General features: G+C 41.0%; 1 long non-coding RNA gene, 1 other non-coding gene and 1 pseudogene across 2 annotated transcripts in view; 1 reads left to right on the forward strand and 2 right to left on the reverse strand.

Annotated features, from left to right (window-relative positions):
- LOC134485553 (uncharacterized) overlaps positions 1-23,260 on the reverse strand; it is a 135,674-nt gene that overhangs the window by 17,495 nt on the left and 94,919 nt on the right. The window lies entirely within an intron of this gene.
- Positions 10,492-17,489, forward strand: LOC134485544 (ubiquitin-conjugating enzyme E2 variant 1-like; annotated as a pseudogene).
- Positions 22,845-22,998, reverse strand: LOC134486014 (5.8S ribosomal RNA). Its single transcript, XR_010064543.1, has one exon. It is a non-coding gene; the product is annotated as a 5.8S ribosomal RNA (ribosomal RNA).

Below are 23,260 nucleotides of genomic sequence, written 5' to 3' on the forward strand. Positions count from 1 at the left end.
CTTTGCTAATTGATTTAGAAAGACTCAGTCTATTATTGGTGACACCAATCCCTCTGAAGGTTCACTCATGATGTATTATAATGTTGTTAAGTATGAGCCTGAGCAAACCAGATTGAGTCCCCAAGCAGCCTGCCTCCATTGTTACTGTTTTCAGAGCCCACTTCAACCTTTCCCTAAATGATGGGGTTTGCCTTAAATGTGTAAGCTAAATATACTCTTTCTTTCCCAAGTTGCTTTTACTTCTAATGTTTTTCATAGCACATAAAGAAAACTAGAAGAGAAATTGAGACCAAAAGTTGTTGTATGAACATTTTTTAATATGAATTTCTGTCAAGACATACCAAAACATGTAAAAGACATAGAAAAAAATGAATGCTCATCAAAACAAATAAATAATATATATTTTCCTTACTGGGATTATAGCTAGATTTGTTTTTTACACACTCTTTATAGTATAGCTGAGGTACACATGTTAAGCCAAATTTTGAAAAACCTTACTATGTCCATTGGACTATTCACACGCTTTGGAATTTATGAGTTATTGTAGCCATGTAGCTTTACAAATGATCCCATGCTAAAGTCAGCTATGTATTGGTATAGGCGGTGTCTGTTCCTATCCTGGTACAAAGTCTGAGATCCATGACTGTGTGTTTTTCCTAGCCAACGCCTCACTCACAAATGCCAGCTCTACCTCTCCTGATCTCCAAGATCACTCTCTTGCCAATTCACCACCCCATAGTCAGTTCTGGGGACATTCTTGCCAGCCTGGGCTCTCCAGTGGTTTCCTCTCCTCTGGATCTTGGACTTTTGTACAGTCTTTCCATTCAGAACCCTAGCTGAATGCCGCCTGGCTATGTTCTTTCCCTCATGCTCATCTAGGTCACTTAGAATGGAAAACACCAGTACTCTTTGTTTAAAATAAACAGATGACACAACCAATAGGTGTGAAATCTATCCTTCTAAACTCACCAATTATTCTATGTTAGAAATCTTCTTGTGGTGGAGGCTGCTACCAGGGCTAACAGTTCCAAGTCTATATCCTTCCTCCTCTCCCTCTTGCCTCCCTGTTTAAAGCCTCTTTCTTCTTCCTTAGTCCCCTTTTCCTTTCTAGGACCTGGAAGACTCACCTCCTCCTTCTCCTTCAATGATTGGCTTCTTTTCATCTTTATTAGCCAATGAATTAATTAAGGGAAATTCCCGTACAAGCAATGTGTTCAAATTGAGTAGCTATGGAAAAAGATTTATTAATATGTCTGTAAAAGTTGGGACAGAGTATCCCTGTATCATGGGAAAAAGAAAGAATGGTAGAGAAAGATGCATTATGTCTTCCTCTGCCCTCTGTCAGCAAACATACCCAGACATTATCATGTATATCACACACACACACACACACAATAAGAGCAGTATGTGTTCACTCCTTCTTTAAAAGGGGAACAAGTATACCCTTGGGAGGGAATAGGGAGGCAAAATTTAGAACAGAGGCAGAAGGAACACCCATTCAGAGCCTGCCCCACATGTGGCCCATAAATATACAGCCACCCAATTAGATAAGATGGATGACGCAAAGAAGTGGAGGCCGACAGGAACCGGATGTAGATCTCTCCTGAGAGACACACCCAGATACAGCAAACACATAGGCGAATGCCAGCAGCAAACCACTGAACTGAGAACAGGACCCCCGTTGAAGGAATCAGAGAAAGGACCAGAAGAGCTTGAAGGGGCTCATGACCCCATATGAACAACAATGCCAACCAACCAGAGCTTCCAGGGACTAAGCCATTACCGTAAGACTATACATGAATTGACCCTGGGCTCCCACCTCATAGGTAGCAATGAATAGCCTTGTAAGAGCACCAGTGGAAGGGGAAGCCCTTGGTCTTGCCAAGACTGGACTCCCAGTGAACGTGATTGTGGGGGGAGGGTGGTACTGGGGGGAGGATGGGGAGGGAAGCCCATATATAAGGGGCGGGGAGGGTGTAGGGGGTTTTGGACCCAGAAACCGGCAAGGGGAATAACAATCGAAATGTAAATAAGAAGTACTCAAGTTAATAAAGATAAAGAAAGAAGAGCAGTATGTGTTAGCATAAAGCTAGGTTCTTCTATTTAAAGATTCTACCACATAAGGAGGAAATATATTCAGACACACCCATGCCATACTTTACAGAGAAGATAAAACCAAGGGCAAGAAATAGATGTATGTAAACTTATCTTTGGGTCCAATATAGTTTTTAATATCAAATATAATCTAGAAATAGATTAAACATAGTTTTTACCTTAGGGCCAAGGAATATTTGTTAGGACCAGATTGGGATTATCTAAGGATCCAGCTTGCCACTATCCTTGGACATGAGGACAAAGGACCATTTTTCTTTCTAACATCCTACCTGTATAATTATGACAAATTACACATGAAATATCTTTTTCCTTTGCCTGTTCTTATGCCAATATATCTGAAAAAGACTACTTAACAAATAAATGGCTTATTTGAGATTAGAGTTCATGATACAGTACACAGGAGAAGTAATAATACACAGCTAGTAACCCACCCTCTATTGTCAGCAAATAGAAAGAGGTGAATGCTGATGTTGCCTATACATAGGTGGAGTCATTCTCCATTAATCAATTAAATTAAGAACCCACATTACAGATATTTCCTGAAGTTTGTCTCCTAGGTGATTTTAGATCCTGTCAAGTTGACAACAAAATTAATCACCATGATGAGTATAAATAGCCATGAAAAGAATAAAATAAGAATTTGTTCTTCCAGTATAAAGACCATGCTGCAGATAGACGTGTTTCTTAAATTAAACTCTTTTCTAAAACCAAAAGAGGCCTGAAAAGTCAGACCTTTTATGCCTTCCAACTTTTCGAAAACATACAGGATTAAACAATCATATTTTTAAGTAAATTTTTATTGCAATACAATGATACTTTCTCCTTGTTACTTGATAAACCCTAATTTTTTTCTATTTTTGTGAGTTTAGTGTTTTTCTTATCCACTGTTATTTGTAGAAATTTAGTGTTTACTTAGTGTGCATTCCTTTTGGTATAGGTGACTGTAGAAACTAGAGGTTGCCATCCAAATTCTTCTTCATTTCTTTCCTACCTTATTTGTTATTTATCTATTTAAAGTTTTACTTCTTTAATTAAAAAATAAAATTTCAGAAAATACATTTTGGTTATATTTTTCTTCTCATTGAAATCTACACAAATACTCCAAACCTATCTACAAATCCGTGTTTATGCTTTTTCTAGAACTCTATCTTTCCCTTTCTTAAGGATATAAAGCCTACCCAAAAATCAATTAAAAATAAACACAAAAGTAATAAGACAAAATAATACCCAAACAAACAAAATAAGACAAGGTATACACAGTGACACACAAAGAATTGTAGAGGCAATAAGTGCTGCCCAACACTCCAGGGCATTTTTTTTTCCTTTCTAGTGAGTGAAGTTGGTATACCATCATACTCCTTTGGAGAAAATTGGTTTTCGCTTTGTCAGCAAGTTTCAATCACCAACAGCTTCTTGCCTGGGGATGAGACTTTGTATATATGTTTCCTTCTCAGTTCTAGCTTTTTAATCTAGTTTGAGCTTGCTCAGAACTTGTGCAAGCTGTCAGAGTTCCTATGACTTCATATGTGTATCTGTATGATTGTGTTTTGAAAATACGGTTTCTTTGAAGTCATCACCTACCTCTGGCTCTTTCATTCTTTCTGCCTCCTCTTCCATATAGATGCCTGATATTTTAGGTAAGAGGTATGATAAAAAAATCTCACTTATGATAGAGAGCTCAAAATTCCATCACTATCCGAACTCTATATTAGTTCCCTTCAAGAAAGCTTCTCTTACGAAGGCAGAACATGGCACTGATCTACACCTATAACAACAGTACATTAGCAGGAGCCATTCATTTTATTGCTATGTTCCTTTAGAATAATAAAATTATTGCTTTTCTCTAAATGTATGTGAAAATACACACAGACAAACACACTCATATATATAAATATGTATATACACATATACATATACATATATATTATCAGGTTTGTGGCTACTTTATCAGTGTCAGATATGAATTCTGTCTCACACAGTGGGGCTCAAATACAATGTAAAAGAAAAGAGGTTGTTTATTCACACATTTATACCACTATTAACTGAGTACATTTTTTAACCAACTGACTGTTATAGATTATAGGGCTCATATCTAAATATTTTTTCCCTTCCAGCATCATAAACTCTAGTCAGTAGGAATGAAACATTTATCTGGTCTCTGGCTCTACTTCTCCATGTTTGACATTGTATGTTATCCTCAGCACTATACATTTATGATCATGTTATAGAGAGTAAATAATACCCAGAAGAATGGCCTGTGATGGGAGGCCATCTGATCTATGGTATCGTCTTTCATCAATGATTTAACAATATGCAAGGTATTCCTGGCCGAACGTTTTACATGGTGACATATGATATCTATTTAGAACTTCATCTTTGATGACTCCATCTATCTTCCTTTCATATAATGTGTGTGTGTGTGTGTGTGTGTGTGTGTGTGTGTGTGTGTGTGTAGCTTAGGAAGGTTCTACAGTGGTAGTGTCCCAAATGTATATTCAAGGGGTGTTTATAGTTACTTGTCTGTCACAGTAGTCCCTATAATAGCCTACCACCTCATCCCTGTCCCCCTTTAATCCTCTTATTAAGGTTCCTCTTTATCTCCTTTAAATATCTTCTTCTTGAGATAAGTTTTCATAACAGAAGCTGTATCTTGAAAATTGGTTAACCTGACTATTCCTAGCACACAAGAGCTATTTCTGCTTAACTTCCTTATTTTCTCACTGGTAGAATTAGACATTTTTTAGTTGTCCTCCTTTTTACATTGCATACTGCTTGACTACTTTCTTTTGTCAACTTGAAACAAACTAGGGTCATTTGGGAAGAGGAATCTTCAACTGAAAAAAAAATGTGCCCAGTGCCAACTTTGGCAGGGTCTTCTTTCTTGTCAGTTTTTCATAAGGCAGAGAAAGGAAAGAGCATCGGAAGAGGATACGACTGTTCCTTACAAGATACAGGGATAAGACTTTGTCTTATGACATATTTAGGGTTGCTGTGTAATAATAAAAAAAATTACTTATCTGAGACTAAATTACCTTGCTACTGTAGCTGAACTGCCTAGAAACTGCAAGTTTCTGGCACTTAACACCTCTTCCTAAAACACCAAAGGATTAAGTAAGTAGACTTTGTGCTATCTCAGCAGGAACTGCACAGATAGAACTTTCCACCAGCTAGTCAGAAGTTACAGGAAAAGGAGGGTACTTTGAGAAGTGATTATAATATTTATTACTAAGTTGTAAAACATTTCTTATGAAAGCTATCTAAGGGGAAAAGCAGAAAGATCCTGAATGGGAAAAGGGAAAAATTCTCTTTCGAATCTTTTTGTCCTCAGTACATATACAATTTTCAGAATACATGATCACATGTTAAATAGTTCACCACACGTTCACATATAAAAGCAAATCATAAATGACATAGAAGTTTACAACTGAGAGTGTTTACATGCATAGCCATTAGGAGTAATTATCTAGTTAAACATCCACCACCTGTCACATCTTCACAGGTTCGTAGAGAGTTGAAAACCATAACTAAGCTATTAGTGAAGTTTTGTATAGATTAACCCAGACAATATTTTATCTTCTTTTACCTATAATAAATTGTTAGTTCCCTTTACGTGACCTTAGTTAATTGTTTTGACAATCTCTTGGAATGTGTTTTGAGTAATAGAAAGTATGGTTACTGTCTAGCAATCAATTACTTGGTGACACATGGGAGACTGACAGAATTCTCATTGAAGTTTTGACTATCAGAAAGGGATCTACTAGCAGTACTACTATTAAGAGAGCTTAATAATCACTGATATTTCAGTAATTATTGTAGGATCATCCTTAAGAATTAAGAAGTCATCTATTTGTCTATATAGAATCACTGCAAGAGAGTACATCTTAGTAGATCTGCAGCTATCTGCTCAAAAGGGGTGGGCTAGTACCTAATGATTGCTATATATGTTTAATAATAACAAGAAACATATATTAATATCAGGAATCTTTCCTAAAATGAATTCTCTTGGGCTTCGCCTATAAAGCAAAACTGTTGCAGACTATAATCTGAAGCATACCTCCTACTATGGATTCTGACAAAAATGTTTCCAAAAGACTGGTTCCTGGGCCTTTTCCTTGTAAAGAATGAGTATTGGAGTTAGGAATATTGTGGGGCCTCACTTTGGCAGTTTGTTTTGGGTTGTAGAAGATAGCAGGCTGAGAATGACATGGATAACAAAGAATTAAGCAGTGTTTCTTCGTGGCAGCTTTGGTTTCTATCTTCAAGTTTCTGCCTTCACTTTCCCTTATGATGATCTAATCTTAAGACAAAGTGTTTCTGTATTAAGTTGTAATTGGTTATGATGTTTTATCCTAGTAATAGAAATCAAGCTGCATCACATGGTTTCTGGTGCTCAAACTCAGGTCTTAATGTAGTATGACAAGCCCTTTGTTGACTAAACCATCTTTTCAGCATCAACCCTTAATATTTCTAAAAGATAGTATTTTCCGTGTAAACAAAGTGCAGCTTTCCATAAGGATATATCATAGGTCTGAAATTTTAATTAAAGGAACCTGGATATAACAAAACAACACACACTTTAGCAAAATCTCTCCTGGTCAACTGCCATTACACTGAGTGTGCATCTGTGAATTTGCAAGACAAAACAGTTGTCAAGGAGGTGTGGTATAGTGATTAGCATGCCAAACAAATTAGAAAGGGAAGGAGCAAAATGCTTGACTGGTTTGTTAGCTAAAATTAATTTGCATGGGGATTTTGTACATGACATACAGTGTCTTTACCTGTGAAAATTGAACAAATAGACAGAGCTGTGATATGAATGTGTGCGCGCGTGTGTGTGTGTGTGTGTCTCAAATATCTTGAGTCACAGCTCCTCCTCCACATGTCTTGTACATTAGATGAATTGTTCATTATTATTTTTCTGGCAAGGAAGAAAGAAAAAACTCAGTGTGGCAGCACACAGCTGTACTTCCAGCATTCGAGAAGTAGGGACGCAAAGAACAGAAATTCAAGGTCATTTTCAATTACACAGTAAAATTAAAACCAACATAATATTCATGAGATGCTGCCTCAAAAATTTAAAGCTAGAAAATGTTGTGCTTTAGGAAGTGGATGGGGGCTGGAGATAAACTTCAGAACAATGCATCCCTAGCATGTACAAGGCACTGATATACATTCTTCTATAACTTAACCAGATATAATGACTTGAGCTGTTCATCCCAGGTATCAGGATAAGATTTTATCATACATAAGGAATTTGAGGCTTGCCTTACCCTAGATCTTCTAAGAAAGGACAAGTGTGTGTGTGTGTGTGTGTGTGTGTGTGTGTGTGAGAGAGAGAGAGAGAGAGAGAGAGAGAGAGAGAGAGAGAGAGCAAGAAGAGGTAGAGGAGAGGAGGGAGGCGGAGGAAGAAGAAGAATGAAGAAGGAGGAGGAGAAGAAAAAGAAGAAGAAGAGGAGGAAGAGGAAGAGTTAGAGGAAGAGGAAGAAGAAGATGAGGAAGAGGAAGAGGAAGAAGGAGAAGAAGAGGAAAAGTCATGTGGTGTTTCATAGAATATGTATTCTATTAGGTTTTAGATAAGCAACTGTTTTCAGTAGAGGCATTCTTTTCAGTTATATTTTGAATACTAATTGATAACAGACTTGCTGTGAAAGAACAGCATCAAGAAGAGAGTCCAAATAACAACTGCTATCATGTATGGTTATTAGTTTGACATAGTTCCCACTACGACTATTGCATGATCAATTTAATTTTCCCCTCACAATGAACAGAAGAGGAATGTTACATCTCTAAGAATAAGTAGATTTTCACAGTGTTATATCTTTTAGACATCCACAGATGAAACACAGGTCTGTCAGGAACCAACTATGTTGATCACCATGTTACCTTGCAGCATTAGCTAGAGTATGCTTTGCTCAGTTTGGTCTTCTCCTTTTAGATATCATTTCCAGTTCTTTCTATACTGAAATGGCCAGTGAATGCAGTAATATTTCAAATCACCGCTTCAGTTAGATCAGGTATCTGGAATTAGTCAGATGGATCAAGAGAAAAGAGACAACATTGATTGCTGACACTGCAGTGCATCGGGAGGAAATCCTCAGTCTGACAGAGAAGATCAGTCATTTCAACTACTTGTACCCAGAGTGTTGAACTAGCAAAATTTCTGACTTTTTAGTTTATTTTTTCACAGGACACCTTTGTAAACATGTCAGTTAGAGAAATGCTTGTTGGCTGTTTAAGCCTTAGCTGTGTAGATACAGTATGTCTAAACATTTATTTCTGCTTGAACTTACTATTTCCAGAAGCCCAAATCATGTCATGATACAAGAAAAGAAATGAATTAACAATTTAAATCAGTTGGAAACATTCTAGGTTATGATTATCAAAACATTGATTTCTGTTTAGGAGGAGACATTTGAAATTATGAAAAGTAAATAGAAATGGCCACATTCTAAAAGCTCTTAGTCGACATGGGGTAGGTTTTATTATCAGACCTTAAAAATTCCAAATCCTGACTGTAAATATAATTTACCAAGTTTACAGAGAGTGAAAACAGCAGTCTTCAGAATTACTCAGAAGTGATGATAAGAGATATCCTAGTGTGGGAAAGAATTTGCTGCAGAAAGAAGAGAATTCAAATTTCTGTGCCCATACTTTAAAACAGTCATGCTTGTATACAGCTATAACTCCAGTGCTATGATGACGGGGAAAGAATTTCTGGAGCTTGTGCACAGCAAGACAGCATCAGTATAAGTGAAAGGCTTTGAATTGAGAAAATTGTGTAGAAAGTTATAAAAGAGGTTACTATTTATTTCTCTGTCTTCTGCTTGAACACATAGGCATGAAGGCATAGACAGACAGACAGACACACACACACACACACATGCACACCATATCACACACACTAATTCTTGGTGGTCATGTACTGAGGAATATTAAATTAAAAAGTTATAACCTTGAACTCATGAAAATGTCCACTTGACCTTTATAATTGCCATTGATCATGAATACTATTTTGTGAACCATGAATCCACATATGTAAAATAAATAAGTTGTCAGAATAAAGAAAGGGCATGACATATTAATATTAGAAAATTTAAAAAAAACATTAGTTTATTATTTTTGGGGTGTGTGTGTGTGTGTGTGTGTGTGTTGCATGTGTGTGTGTTCACGTAGGTCTTCTGATTCCACAGCATGTTTATAGGCCAGATGGCCAATTTCTGTAATGGGTCATTATCTATGGATTCCTATGTTTAAAGTGAGGGTGTTAACCTTGTTCTGCAAGTCCTTTTTCCCTCTTGCTGGCCCAACATAATTGTCAAAATTTAAATGAATTTCTTATAAGCAATTGATGAAGGTTATTTACTCATCATGAAGTTAGAAGTTCATATTGAAGCTCAGCAAGCCTCTGGAGTGACAATTCCATTTTATGTAAGCATAGGAGACTTGGATATCATTTGATAAGGGCTTATGACTAGTTATATTAATATTCATAGAGTGACCAAATTGATCCTTGAAGAAGTCACCATTAAATTGGAAGACAAAGAACAAGAGCCAAATAAGTCCAGCAGCTACTGAGATGTAGTCACTGACTGAGCTGAGTCTGAGCAAACATCAAAGAAACCATGAGCTGTACTGTAGCCTAAGTAATGATACAAGCAAAAGCACTAAAATTCCTTGAATGAGGCATATAGGTATGGGAAAAGCACTTCAACCTGGGACTTCACTTGACTTAGGCTGCATAAAAATCTACCTTCCAGAAGTTTACCTAACAACGAAGTTGCTCACCTCATCTCACCTGCATGAAGCTGTATATGTATCAAACAATGGACTAAGACTCCCTGCACATAAATTGTTTATAAACTTCTCTTTCATGATCAACTCCCATTCAAAAGTATTCAAGAGCATATCCACATACTGGAGGGAGAAATCTGTTTCAACTGGCCTGAGACAGTTTAGAATATATACTCAGTAAGTCGTATTAAATCCTCTGGAACAACTTTCAAGGGAAACATCCTGTTTAATGTCATATACCTAGTGATAATGAATATGCATTTGATTAAATCAAATGCATCATGGTAACTGATGTTCACAGTTAATTAAGGCTTGCCTAATCAAAAAAAAAAAGCCAATCAAAACAGAAATATCGACACTGAACTCTGAGTAAACAATTCCTCCTTCTCAAGAGGTCCACAAATTAAAGCTACACTGAATACCAGTGTTTCTCACTTTGCTTTTGAATAAAGTTTCTTTGTCACCTTGCTCTCTGTGACTTATGTAATAAGATGAAAACATCCTGGAAACACCTCACCTACACAGTAACCTCAGATAAAACTGATAAGCATCTTCTTCAAATAATGACACGAATTATGAAAGCTCCAAAATAATTCTCCTGTTACTTTCTTGTAAGAACTTCTAAGAATGACACAAGCCATGTCTAATCTCATGCCTATTCAAAGAAATCAGAAGTTATAAAAAAAATTCACCCTAGTGTTGTTTTTTGTACCAATTTCAACTTTAAGATATTAAGTACAATCATATTGGAATACCTTTTTTTCTCAGAAGTTTTGATAATGTCACCTACAATAAAGCAAGAGGAGAATCCTTAATGAATTTCTCTAAAATACAGTTGCATGATAGATAAAATATTAACTCTAGAATGAGAATATTAGAAAAATGCTTGTTTCTGTGTTACTGCATTGAAAATGTAATTTATACCCCTTTGTCATTTTCAAAATGCAGATGTTCATAGTATACATATTAGATTATGTGGACTATTAATAATAATAAAAGTTTCTAACAATAATTGAAGAACAGAGCCAGTACTTTGAGACAATAATGCTTCTGTCACCTTTAATGTATAAAGTTTTTGCTATAGGTACACAATGATTCCTACATATGAAAGTCTAAATGCTCTACAGCTCATGCTTTCTGGTTTCAAGAAGTGAAAACTTGAGTAATAGCTTTTAACTTCAAAATCAAAATGAAAACAAAATGCATGAACAGAAAGAACAGAAGGAAAATAAAAGAAGGGAAGAAAGAAAGCATGGAAGGAAGGAGGGAAGGAAGGAAGGAAAGAAGGAAGGGAACAAGGAAGAAACAGGAAGAGATTTGGTAAGTTGCTCATTTGACAGGCTACATGCCAGTAAGTAAGACACCCTTGGATGAGTTCCAAAACTGTACAAGATCAGGCATGGTTGTTCGTATCTACAATTTATTGGTGAATTTCAGACATTCAAAGTCATCACTGGATATATAGTGAGCTTCAGTCAAGTCTGGGGTTTATGAGACCCTGTGGTAAAAAGAGAGAGAGAGAGAGAGAGAGAGAGAGAGAGAGAGAGAGAGAGAGAGAGAGAGAGAGAGAGACAGAGAGAGAGAGAGAGAGAGAGAGAGAGAGAGAGAGAGAGAGAGAAGGAGCTAGGGACATAGGGGTAGAGGAAGAAAGGAAGGACTGACTTCGAGCGATAGCGACGCAAGATGGCAGCCACCACAGGCTCGGGAGTAAAAGTCCTTCGAGATTTCCGACTGTTGGAAGAGCTGGAAGAAGGCCAGAAAGGAGTAGGCGACAGAACAGTTAGCTAGGGTCTGGAGGACGATGAGGACATGACACTCACAAGATAGACAGGCATGATAATTGGGCCTCCACGAACAATTTATGAAAACCGAATATGCAGCCTTAAGATAGAGTGTGGGCCACGCTAGTATCCAGAAGCATCCCAGTCTGTGAGATTTGTAACAAGAGTCAATATGAACGGCGTGAGCAGTTCCAATGGAGTGGTGGATGAACGAGCCATGGCAGTGCTGGCAAAGTGACAGAATTCCCACAGCCTCAAAGTCATCCTGCAGGAACTAAGGCACTTGATGATGTCAAAAGAGAACATGAAGCTGCCACAGTCACCAGAAGGACAGTGTTACAGCCATTAGTCACCAAGGCCCCGGCCTCACTTCCCCATCCAACCCAAGTCTTCATTTTCCATAATAGTGAATTTTCTAGATCCATCTGTAGACCTCAAAGTACTGGAGAGTAAGCCCCATTTAGACTTCATCCTGAGACACTGCTCTGATACTAACTTCTTGTCCATTTGAAATACCTAAGTTGTGCTGTGTAACATCATCTGTCGAGTATAACTGCTGTCTGCCTGGTTGAACTTATGGGATCAATAAGGTGTGTTGAAATCGGTTTCCTTTGGGAGTGGTGGGCACAGCTAACGCAACTGTGGACAGACACGTCTCACACAATCACCTGCTGCTGGCACTTGGCCTGAGTATGCCTTTGCCCGGCCCGCCCTCTGCCACAGCTGTGTGGTGGCCCATAGAATAGATGGGGAGGTTTCAGGTAGCAGCTGTGGGACTGACCACCACTAGGCTTGGGGTGCTCTGGCTGTACCCATGCTTTCTTAAGTCTTAAGTGATTGCCCCATCCAAGCCGTGGTCCCCACTCCTCCACTCCCACCCTTGGTCAAAGCTTAAATTGTAACCTCCCCTCCCCTGAAATTGGCCTCAGGTGAGGAATTCAGAGCTTCCAGTCTCCCCACCTTTATCAAGGGGTGCTGCTTTCCCCTCCTCAAGTCCCTTGTTGCCCATCACCACCAAACAATTGCTGTGGCCAGAAGCCATCAGATGAGGTTGAAAAAGCCTGGCCTCCCTCCCTTAGCTCTGGACCACACTTGTTCACCTGCCACCAGCCTGGGAAGGGTGCTCTGGGTCCGAGGCCCTGCCACCACCATTAGCTCTTGAGCTTTGAGCTCAGGTCTAGAGGTGAACAGAGCAGTCACAGGGCGACTCAGACGGGCCACCACTCAGGGTCCTTGGATATATGCCTAGAGAAAGGCCATGTGGAGAGTCCTCGGTGCACAGGTTCTGAGTTCGTTCCTTTTCCCATAATTGCTTTGTTTTTACACGATGAAGAGGTTTGAACAGGGCTCTCAGTCACCCTGACCACCCATCGGGTCTGGAGTGGAGTCTGACAGCTGAAGCATGAGGCCCTGACTCTGCCAACTCGGGTTTCAGTGTGGCTCCTCAGACCCTGGGCAAGAACCCAGAGGAGCTCTGTGTCACCATGTTCACAGATCGTTTGCAGATAGGTGGGCCTAGCTCCTGGCTCATTGACAAGCTCCCCGCTCTGTTCAGGACCACTAAATGTTGAAATGTGGATGCATACTGAAATAAAGGCAATTGGAGGTGTTGCAAAGGAAAAAAAAAAAAGACTGAGCAAATGAAACACTGGTGATTCTTTGTTAGTCCATTCAAGCCTCATTAAGTTTCAAATTTTTCAAACTAGCCATACGTACAGCAAAATTCAAAAAGACAACGATAATAACCACATGGCAGTCACCTGGGAAGGGAATTTGCTCACAGTGGTAGAATGTAAATGAGCTGAGTTGATAGTATAAGAATAAAGCAAATCCTCAACTGATTGATTTGAAGTATCTTTTCCCACATATGAGCTTACTTTAATGAGAGGAATGGTGGACATGTCAACCTTTAATGAAGTACAATTTTTTAAGCCTTCTCTATTCCTATTTTCAGTCATGGTGACCTCATGCAGGATTTTCTGATAGTATATATCAGTATGATATCATCTTACTAAAATCAATAGGAAATACAGTCCAAATTTTTGAATCCCAATTAATTAAAGATGAATATTTACACAAAATTGTTTGTATCAAATTCGACAAAGTTGTTTTCGTGAATAAGAAAGGTACACAGAACTAAACCCTTAACAAAAATTAAAATCAGGACCTATAGAAAAGGCTCATGGGTTCAGTGTCCAGTATCTATACTTGGTGGGTCATTACTACTTGTCAATCGAGCTCTGGAAATTGGATACCCTCTCCTACATTTTGCAAGTACCTGTACTCATTTGTGCACACATGTACAGATGCATGAAGCAAATATTTAAAACCACTTTTAATATGAAAAACTAAAAAAAGTCAAAAAGAAAATGAAGGACAAAGAACAATGATTTGAATATAAGTCATGTTAATACTGTACATATCTATAAAAAAAAGTCATTTAACATAACCTTGAAACAGCATAATTCAGATAGTTAAAATGCAGTCCCACACTCCCACCCAGTATTTAATATCAAATTATTCTCTATAGTTATTCAAATCAATATTCAAATCAATAATTTCTACAGGTGCATTTAATAGTCTTTGCTCATTAAACTAATCAAAATCTATGTTGTAGTTATTTGAAGAGAAAGAATTTTACGAATCACGTGATATCAACTGAATAAATATGAAAATTATGTATGCAAACTTTACAAAAGTTAGTTTCAACACGAAAGTATAAATTTATAATTTAATAAACAAGGAACTAATTGATCAACCAAATGTTAACAACTAAAATTCATCTATGTATGCAATAGAAAATAATATTTGAGATATAAAATTAAGACTTGTGTTAGTAAAATAATGCATAAGTTATTTTACTTAAAGTCTGACTTAATCATTTGATGACTTAGTTGTTCCCCATGTACAACCACCTGTACCCCCAGGACTGCAAATTATAAATATGATTCTATAATTTCTAATAAAGAGCAAATAAATTTCAAGCAATCATCACAAAAATGTTTACTAACAGCAATCACATTCAAATCAGACAAACAAAAAATAAATTGAACACCATGTGCTCCAGCTGTATATCCTGTGAACATAACCCCAAGACACCAAATTACTACAGAGGTACTTGTACAGTTTCACCCATTGTTGTTTAGTTCCCAGCAGGGAGGAAATGTAATTCATATGAATCCTCTGACTGCTCTGCTTTTCCTATCAGTTATTTTGCTATGCTGCCACTATGCCATCCTCATCGTGCAATCCTAGATAGCACAGTGATCTATGACTCCAAGATATAATGTTTGACTATGTAATTGCAAATATTGGAAGAGAAATGAAGTCTTAAATACTGCTATATATTTATTTAAATGTCCCTGTTTGTTTTATTCCAGAGACTGTGCTGCAAATGGTATATACACACTTCTCCCTCATTTCCTCTGCTGAAGGCTATGTGGCTCAGTTTTAATTCTCATGTGATAAAGTATCACATTCTCTATACTATTTCAAGACATGTATCTCTCTTATTCTTTTCTATTTAAAGAGTCTAAACTGTCCTTATATCAAACTATGCTGTTTATATAACAGGCAAACCCTGAAATATCAACTGTACTTCACAAGGTAACTATGCAAAATACGGTTTTATAGAATTCCTTGAAATGCATCTACTCCTATTTTTATTTTCTGGTCTATTCGGGTGTCTTTTATAATATCCACCTGCTTGTTACGTATGGAAAATTACAAACAAAAGCAAAAAAGAAAACAATTCAGGTCTGTTATCAAATCTTAAGCAAACATTCATCACTCTAGGACTGGGAAATTGCTCAGAGGGTAGAAACATATGGACCTGGGTTTGAATATTCAGCATGTATACATAATGCCAGGCATAGGGGATAGCTACACATAACTATTACCTCTGAATCCTGAGGGCTCACTGACCAGTTCTCCAATCCCACACTGAATTTCTAGTTCAACAAGAGAACTTATGTCAAGAACAGTGAACAGCACTAAAGAAGACGCTTGAAATCCTTCTCAGAACTCCAAAAACACATGCACAGATGGGTAAAGCCACACAGTTACAGGCATGCACCACACACTCACATCCACCAACATTCTTACAACACACAACACCACAGATACATAGAAAATGGTTAAGGGACTGCAGGATAATTCTTAATTTGCTGTTGTCACCCAGTATGTATCTTAGATACTGATAATAACCAAGAAAAGATTATGCTGGAAGAGAGTTTATCCATATTTTTAACTTTTGCTATATGTTAATTTAATTAAATGCTTTTGTAATTTTACACAAAATATTATATCCAGATTTATGGGATTGTAGAATCACCCAGGACAAAAATTTTTGAGCATGTCTGAGAGACATCAGACTGGAAGAGTTCTAGTGCAAAGGCCCTCCAGCCAGAAGCTGGAACCCAGATGCCCTTCAACAGAGGAATGGATACAGAAAATGTGGCATATTTACACCATGAAGTACTACTCAACTTTCCAAAACAATGACTTCATGAAATTCCTAGGCAAATGGATAGAACTAGGAAATACCATCCTGAGTGAATTAACACAGTTAGTAGATACTAGTCCAAAGCTTGGAATACCCAAGATACAATTCATAGACCATATGATGCTCAAGAAGGAGGAAGAACAAAATGTGTACACTTCAGTCCTTCCTAGAAGGGGGAACAAAATACTCAAGAGGGAGGGGAATGTCGGGACACAGAGTGGAGCAGAGACTTAAGGAAAGGCCATCTAGATGCTGCCCCATCTGGGGATCTATCACATATGCAGCCACCAAACCTAGTCAGTATTGCTGATGCCAAGAAGTCCTTATTGATGGGAGCTTGATGTGGATGTCTCCTGAGAGACTCTGCCAGAACCTCACTGATATAGACAAGCATGCTTGAAGCTAACCATCGGACTCCATGGGGACTCCAATGAAGGAGTGAAGGAAGACTGAAACGGCTTGCAAACCCATAGGAAGAACAACAATATCAACCAACTAGACTCACCAGTGCTCCCAGGGATTAAACTACTAACCAAATAGTACTCATGAAAAAGCCTAATGCTTCAGTTGCATATGGAGCAGAGGATGGCATTGTCTGGCATCAATAGGAGGAGAAGCCCTTGGTCCTGTGAATGTTCCTTTCTCCAGTGCAGGGGAATGGTATGCTATTGAGGTGTGAGTGGGTGGATGGGAGGAAAAGCATCCTCATGGAAGCAGGGGGTGGGTTGTGGGAGAGTGGGTAACTGGGCAAGGGAATAACATTTGCAGTGTAAATATATAAAATATCAAGTTAAAAAATGTTACCACTGCTCTTAATAACCCTATATAAGTTTTTAAAATCCACTTGCCAAAATTCTTACTAAGTCTGTTTTGTGTTCACACATGGACTATGATGGATTAACACCATATCTGGGAATATCTTCTCAATATTAGACATAACATCTGAATATGTGATTATTTATATCCATTTTTTGTTCAAGAAGAATCCGATGCCAAAGAAAATTTCCTGTTTTTCATTAGCATGGAAATTATAGTCAAAATAAGCTAATAAAATAAAGGATACCTGAGTGTATACACATTCACATACATATTCATATATACGAATATGTGTGTATATATGTATACACGATGTAGGACTCCTTCACATGGCATCTAGGCCTTAACAGTTCCCTCAGGCCTACACATTGCCTCTAGGACTTCATGTTTTCCCTAGACCTTTAACAGACAGCAGCTTTGCCCTCTGAGCCATCAGTCTACAGAGGAATTCATAGAGAAACCCTGTCTGAAAAACTAGGGGAGGGAGAAAAACAGATTAACAGATTGCTCGCTCTCTCTCTCTCTGTCTCTCTCTCTCTCTCTCTCTCTCTCTCTGTGTGTGTGTGTGTGTGTGTGTGTGTGTGTGTGTGTGTGTGTGTCTGTGTGTGTGTGTATGTGTGTGTGTGTGTGTGTGTGTAACTGAGGAGTTACTGGCAAATAAATGTTTGCCCCTCCTCTGTAAGCAAGGCCACCCCAATACTGCTTTTCCTTTTCCTTAGTTTGTTTGGTTTATTCCAAGTTAATTGTATCTGTTTCTTTAATTTCCTCTTCATTTCTTTAGTTGAGTCAGGGGTCTTTGCACATAAGCCCTGGAAATCAGTACTTGGATCAGGTCTGCAGCCTGCTCACAGGGTTCTACCCACCTCCACCACTCAAGTGATGCAATAAAACACATGCAGCACCGCACCTGGCTTCCTTTCACTGTACATTTACTTTAGTTCCAATGTTCATTCAGGTCTGAGAGAGGAGGGAGGGAAGGAGGGAAGAGAGACAGAGAGTGACAGAGAAACAGTGACAGAGAGGGAGAATTGTAGGTTATTGTTCCATCGCTTCGATCACTGTCTGTTGTTAGCCATCTTGGCAACCATGCCCCGAAACCCTACCTTGGGTAAGATCAAGCATAATGGCAGCAACCATATAACTCCTGCTTAGTCACACTGAACACCCCAGTCATCACTACCTGTGGAGAATTGTAAGGGGGCTCCTCTGATCTAGAGAGTAGTACCATTGAATGAAATGAGAAGCACAACAAGCATTATTTGTTTTGAAATATAAGACGTGGAAAGAACTATATGTGTGGATTTACAGACAGAAAGACAGAGAGACAGAGAGACAGACAGACAGACAGGACGGACAAGACAGAACAGGACAGGACAGGAGAAAAAAAACAAGAACACAAACAAAAACTCAAAAAGGAAGTCCGGTTCCAAATAGTCTCTGTCTGCACTGTCGCTCTAGAGTTGGTGGTCCAACTTATAAAAGCTTATACATGGATGGTTTTGGGAAATGCTGCTGGGTGTTCGGTTCAGGTCCAAGAATATTGCGGGTAACTAGACAACAAAGAAAGCAGTTAGACTGACTTCTACAGTGTATGGTTTCTGAGTGTGTTATCACACAGAAGAACCTAACAGGATATGTAATGAATTCCGGCAGTAACAGCAGAAACAACTAATGAGAAAGTGTCCTTATAATATTAGTAACTGCAACAAAATGGCAGACTAGCTAGGTAACAGTTACCTAGCCATTAACTAATCTGACATAGGCCTTCTTCACATTGCATCTAGATAGGCCTTCCTATCTTCCTCTCCAGTGCTGAGACCAAAGTGAGATCAAACTCATGCATCACCATGGGTGCCTTCCTTTTCATTTTTTTCTTTCATCCTAGGAAGTGTGTATATGTGTGTGTGTGTGTGTGTGTGTGTGTGTGTGTGTGTGTGTGTGTGTGTAGATAGAGAGAGAGAGAGAGGGAGAGGGAGAAGGAGAGGGAGAAGGGCAGAGGGAGAGAGAGAGAGAGAGTGCTCTAGAGAGAGAGAGAGAGAGAGAGAGAGAGAGTTTAAAATCAGCACTCAAGACTTTTTTTCTTCATATCCCTATCCAAATCCCCCCAGACCAGTAGTAAAGCCACCAGCACCAGAGACAGAGGAAGATGAAGTCTCTAGTCTGAAAAACTAGAGGAGGGAGATAAACAGATCTCTTTCTCTCTCTCTCTCTCTCTCTCTCTCTCTCTCTCTCTCTCTCTCTCTCCTCTCTCTCTTCCTCATAATTTGTTAAAGTGTTCCCTTTGTGCTGTGTGGATTCTACTTTATTAAGCAAGTTTCATATCTTACTAGCTCCAAAGAGGAGTCAACAGTCTCTTGGCGTGCAGGCAGTTGTTGCCTTCTTTAAATATTTTTTGGTGTGCTTGTTTGTTTGTTTGTTTCAAAACCCAGGGCCTGCCTTCGTTCAACAAATCCAAACCCAGTTCTCCAAGGGAAAAATGGAGTCAAGTCCGAAGTCACTGGCATTTAAGTCATCTGCCATTGACAGTCATAGGAGATGGGAATATTGTGCTTTCTCCAATGGAGATTCACCTGGGTATGCATCAACCACATGTAAGGGCAGGCCTGGGGTAGAACAGGGTGGTGGATGGGGAGGAAGGATCTGGCAAGAGCTCTGCGATGGGAAACTATGATCAGAATGTCGCACAGAAAACAAAATTTGTACTTTAAAAAAAAAAAAAAAAAAAAAAAGCTCCCAATATCTATCCAAAAAGGAAAGGAAAAAAAACCGACAGCAGAACTTTACTAACTACAAATGTTCCATCTCCCTGTATCCAACCACTCCACTCCCAGATAGGTAGATGATAGTTTGCACTTCTGTCCCAATTGTGCTATTGAGATTAATAAAAGGGGAACCACGGGGCTGGGGATTTAGCTCAGTGGTAGAGCGCTTACCTAGGAAGCGCAAGGCCCTGGGTTCGGTCCCCAGCTCCGAAAAAAAAAAAAAAAAAAAAAGGGGGAACCACCTCTGTGGTTATGTTTTACACACACGAAATAAAATAAAAGTTGTGGATAGACGTGCCTGGCATTTTAAGATGCTCAATTTCTTTGCAAGCTTCATTTTGTTTCATTCTTTTAAAGGTTTGTTTATTTATTTTCATTTATATGAGTATACTAAAGCCCTTTTCATATACACATGGCAGTAGAGTACATGGGATATCCCTTTGCAGAGGGTTGTGAGCCACTATATGGTTTCTGTGGAATGACTCAGGACCTCTGGAAGAACAGAGCAGTGAGCGCTCTTAACCTCGGAGGCATCTCTCCAGCCCTTCACAAGCTTTATTTAACTAAACATTAAACATGAATCAGAAATGCCAAATCTTGTAAAAATGGTCCAGATTCAGCCTTACTTAGAAATCCAGAGCTGGCAGGGCGAGGCTGGGAGTGAGCAAAAGGAGTCTTCCTCTTTCCCTGAGGGTGTGCTATCAATTCCATTACCATTTCCAAACAGCTGGGTGTGAGTCTAACTAAGGTTTTCTTCAGTCATTTGCCATGAGCCAGAGCACTGAAAGGACAGCAAGGGATCAGACATTCACACTGAAATCATCACTCACTGATTTCAGGCAGAAAACTCGTCCCCCCTAAAGAGGCACCGCCTGGCTCAGCGCTGAAGCAAAGCATGCTAGGGCAGCAGCAGTATTTCCTGGACAGTCCTTCAGGGACATGCACATTCTCCAGCCCCACCCCACCCCCTCTCAGCTAGCTCCTGTCCACCCCTACCCCTTCCCCCACATACAGGGAGGAGGCCTTGTGTGTGTGGAGAGGGGAGATGGAAGTATCTTTTGAGAGAGGGTTCGGGTCTCCCAAACAAATAAATAACTAGAATCTTCATTTATTTACTTTATTTCATCGAGCATACCGTGGCAGAAGGAAAAGGAACGGGGAAACTAGGCCAACTGGTAGAGCTCCTTTCATTTTGTTTCAAAAAGGAAAAGCCAAAGAAACAACACTCCCTGGTTTTCGTGAAAGGAACATAATGGGAAAAGTTGAAACTTAATACTTTGGGTTTTAATAAAAGGGCCAACAGATCTACCTCCTATTTGGTAAAAAAGAGGATAAAAACCCACAAAAACGTTCTGTCAGCCAACTTCCCTTTAAACAGGAAGACTGTTTTTTTTAAGCATCATTTTAAATACTTAAATATGTATTTGTGTGTGTGTGTCTGTTTGTGTGTGTCTGTCAGTCTGTCTGTCAGTGTCTTCTGTATGGAGAGGAGGTGCTGTAACACTCGGGACGGGGTGGTCTGGGGCCCCCAGGTGATACGGCACCGCACCACCCTCCCCCCCCAGTCACCTTCCCCGTAGGGCCTTCCCAGTGGTCCCTTAGCCGGTTTCCGTGCACCGCCTTGGTGGAAGGGCGCCTGGCTGCGGCCAGTCGCCGAACATGGGGGGAGGGGCAGTCACCCACCAATCCCCCCCCCCCCCGCAGCACCTGCGCACCCGTGCCCGCCGCCTGAGCGCCCGCCGACCACCCTGTTGGGAGGAACGGGGACAGCGACGGCGGGACGCTTGGCAGGGGGAGAAAAACGCGCGGGTGGAGGGGTCGGGAGGAACGGGAAGTGGGAAAGATCCCCCAGGATCACCCGCACAGCCGAACGCCCGTCTCTGGGTTGAATCCTCTGGGCGGACTGCGCTGACCACACCCGTTTACCTCTTAACGGTTTCACGTCCTCTTGAACTCTCTTCAAAGTTCTTTTCAACTTTTCCTTACTGTACTTGTTGGCTTTCGGTCTCGTGCCGGTATTTGGCCTTAAATGGAGTTTACCACCCACTTTGGGCTGCATTCCCAAGCAACCCGACTCCAGGAAGATCTGGGCCCGGCAAACCTGGGCCCGCTAACGGCCTCACACCATCCAAGGGCTCGGCCTTGATCAGAAGGACTTGGGCCCCCACGAGCGTTGCCGGGGACTGAGTCTTCCATACGCCACATTTCACGCGCCACGGCAGGCGGCGGGGATTCGGCACTGGGCTCTTCCCTGTTCACTCGCCATTACTGAGGGAATCCTGGTTAGTTTCTTTTCCTCTGCTGAGTAATATGCTTAAATTCAGCGGGTCGCCCCGTCTGATCTGAGGTCGCGGTTGACAGGGGAAGGAGGAAAGGAGGGCGCGTGTGGCCGCGGGCGGACGGACGGAGAGGAGAGCGAGAGGGTGCCGGGGTCCCAGGCCGGGGCCTGCGACCTCTCTACCCCGGCCAGCTCCCACATCCCGGGGACAAGTCCCGTCAGCGCACGGACGCCAGCAGCGTCACACCAGCTGGTGCCCGAGCGGACGGGCCCCACAAGAGGGAGGGGGGGGAGAAGAGGTACCTGAGACCAGCCTCGGCGGGTGCGTTATCCCCCATCCCCAATCCGACTCTCGCAGGTTGCTCTCTCTGCGCGCAATGGTGTGTGCGTGGCAGCGGCGAATGCACGGACCCAGTGGGTGGGGCCCGCCTCCCACCAGACAGGAGGCGGGATGACCGATTCGGGCACCATGGCCCCTCTCTCGCCCAGGCAGGCACCCGACCAGCCCCCGCTGATGTGTCCCCACGGTGGGGAGAGCAGGCGATAACGGGAGCGAGAGCGCCGGAACGAGCAGGACTGAGCCACGAGAAGGGTGGCCAGCCCGCGGCGCCGGTGGACAGGGAGATCTAGGCCCACGCAGACCCACTGGGCGTGGACGACCGCCGGACGCCGCCCAGTCTGAACTTCAGGAGACGGAGGGCCGAGGGGAGAGGCCCTGCGAGCAGAGTCCCAGCCGTGCGACGCCCCCCACCAAGGCAACGAAACTACAGGGGGCGTGGCAGCGATTGATCCTCAAAGGCCTCTCAGACAGGTGTAGCCCCAGGAGGAACCCGGGGCCTCAAGTGCGTTCATAGTGTCCATGATCAACGTGTCCTGCAATTCACATTAATTCTCGCAGCTAACTGCGTTCTTCATCGACGCACGGGCCAAAGTGATCCACCGCTAAGAGTTGTATCGGTATCTGGGGTGTGAGCGGACTCGTATGGGTGCTAACCACAGCATCAGCTCCCCCGCATCCCCTGCTAAACCGGAAGAGAGGGGCCAAGGCGAGGTGGCTCCACCTCAGACCGGCCAGTGGGAAACTAAAGAATACATGTGAAAAGAAAAAAAGACAGGGTCGGGAACGGAAAGGAGGGACACACGGGACAAGGGACGCCGTGAACCCAGCACCCGGCAGCGGCCAGCCAATGGGCGGGCAAGTCGGGCTCTCGGG

The sequence above is a fragment of the Rattus norvegicus genome, chromosome 2 (assembly GCF_036323735.1).
Source record: "Rattus norvegicus strain BN/NHsdMcwi chromosome 2, GRCr8, whole genome shotgun sequence".
In the NCBI taxonomy this organism is placed as follows: Eukaryota; Metazoa; Chordata; class Mammalia; order Rodentia; family Muridae; genus Rattus; species Rattus norvegicus.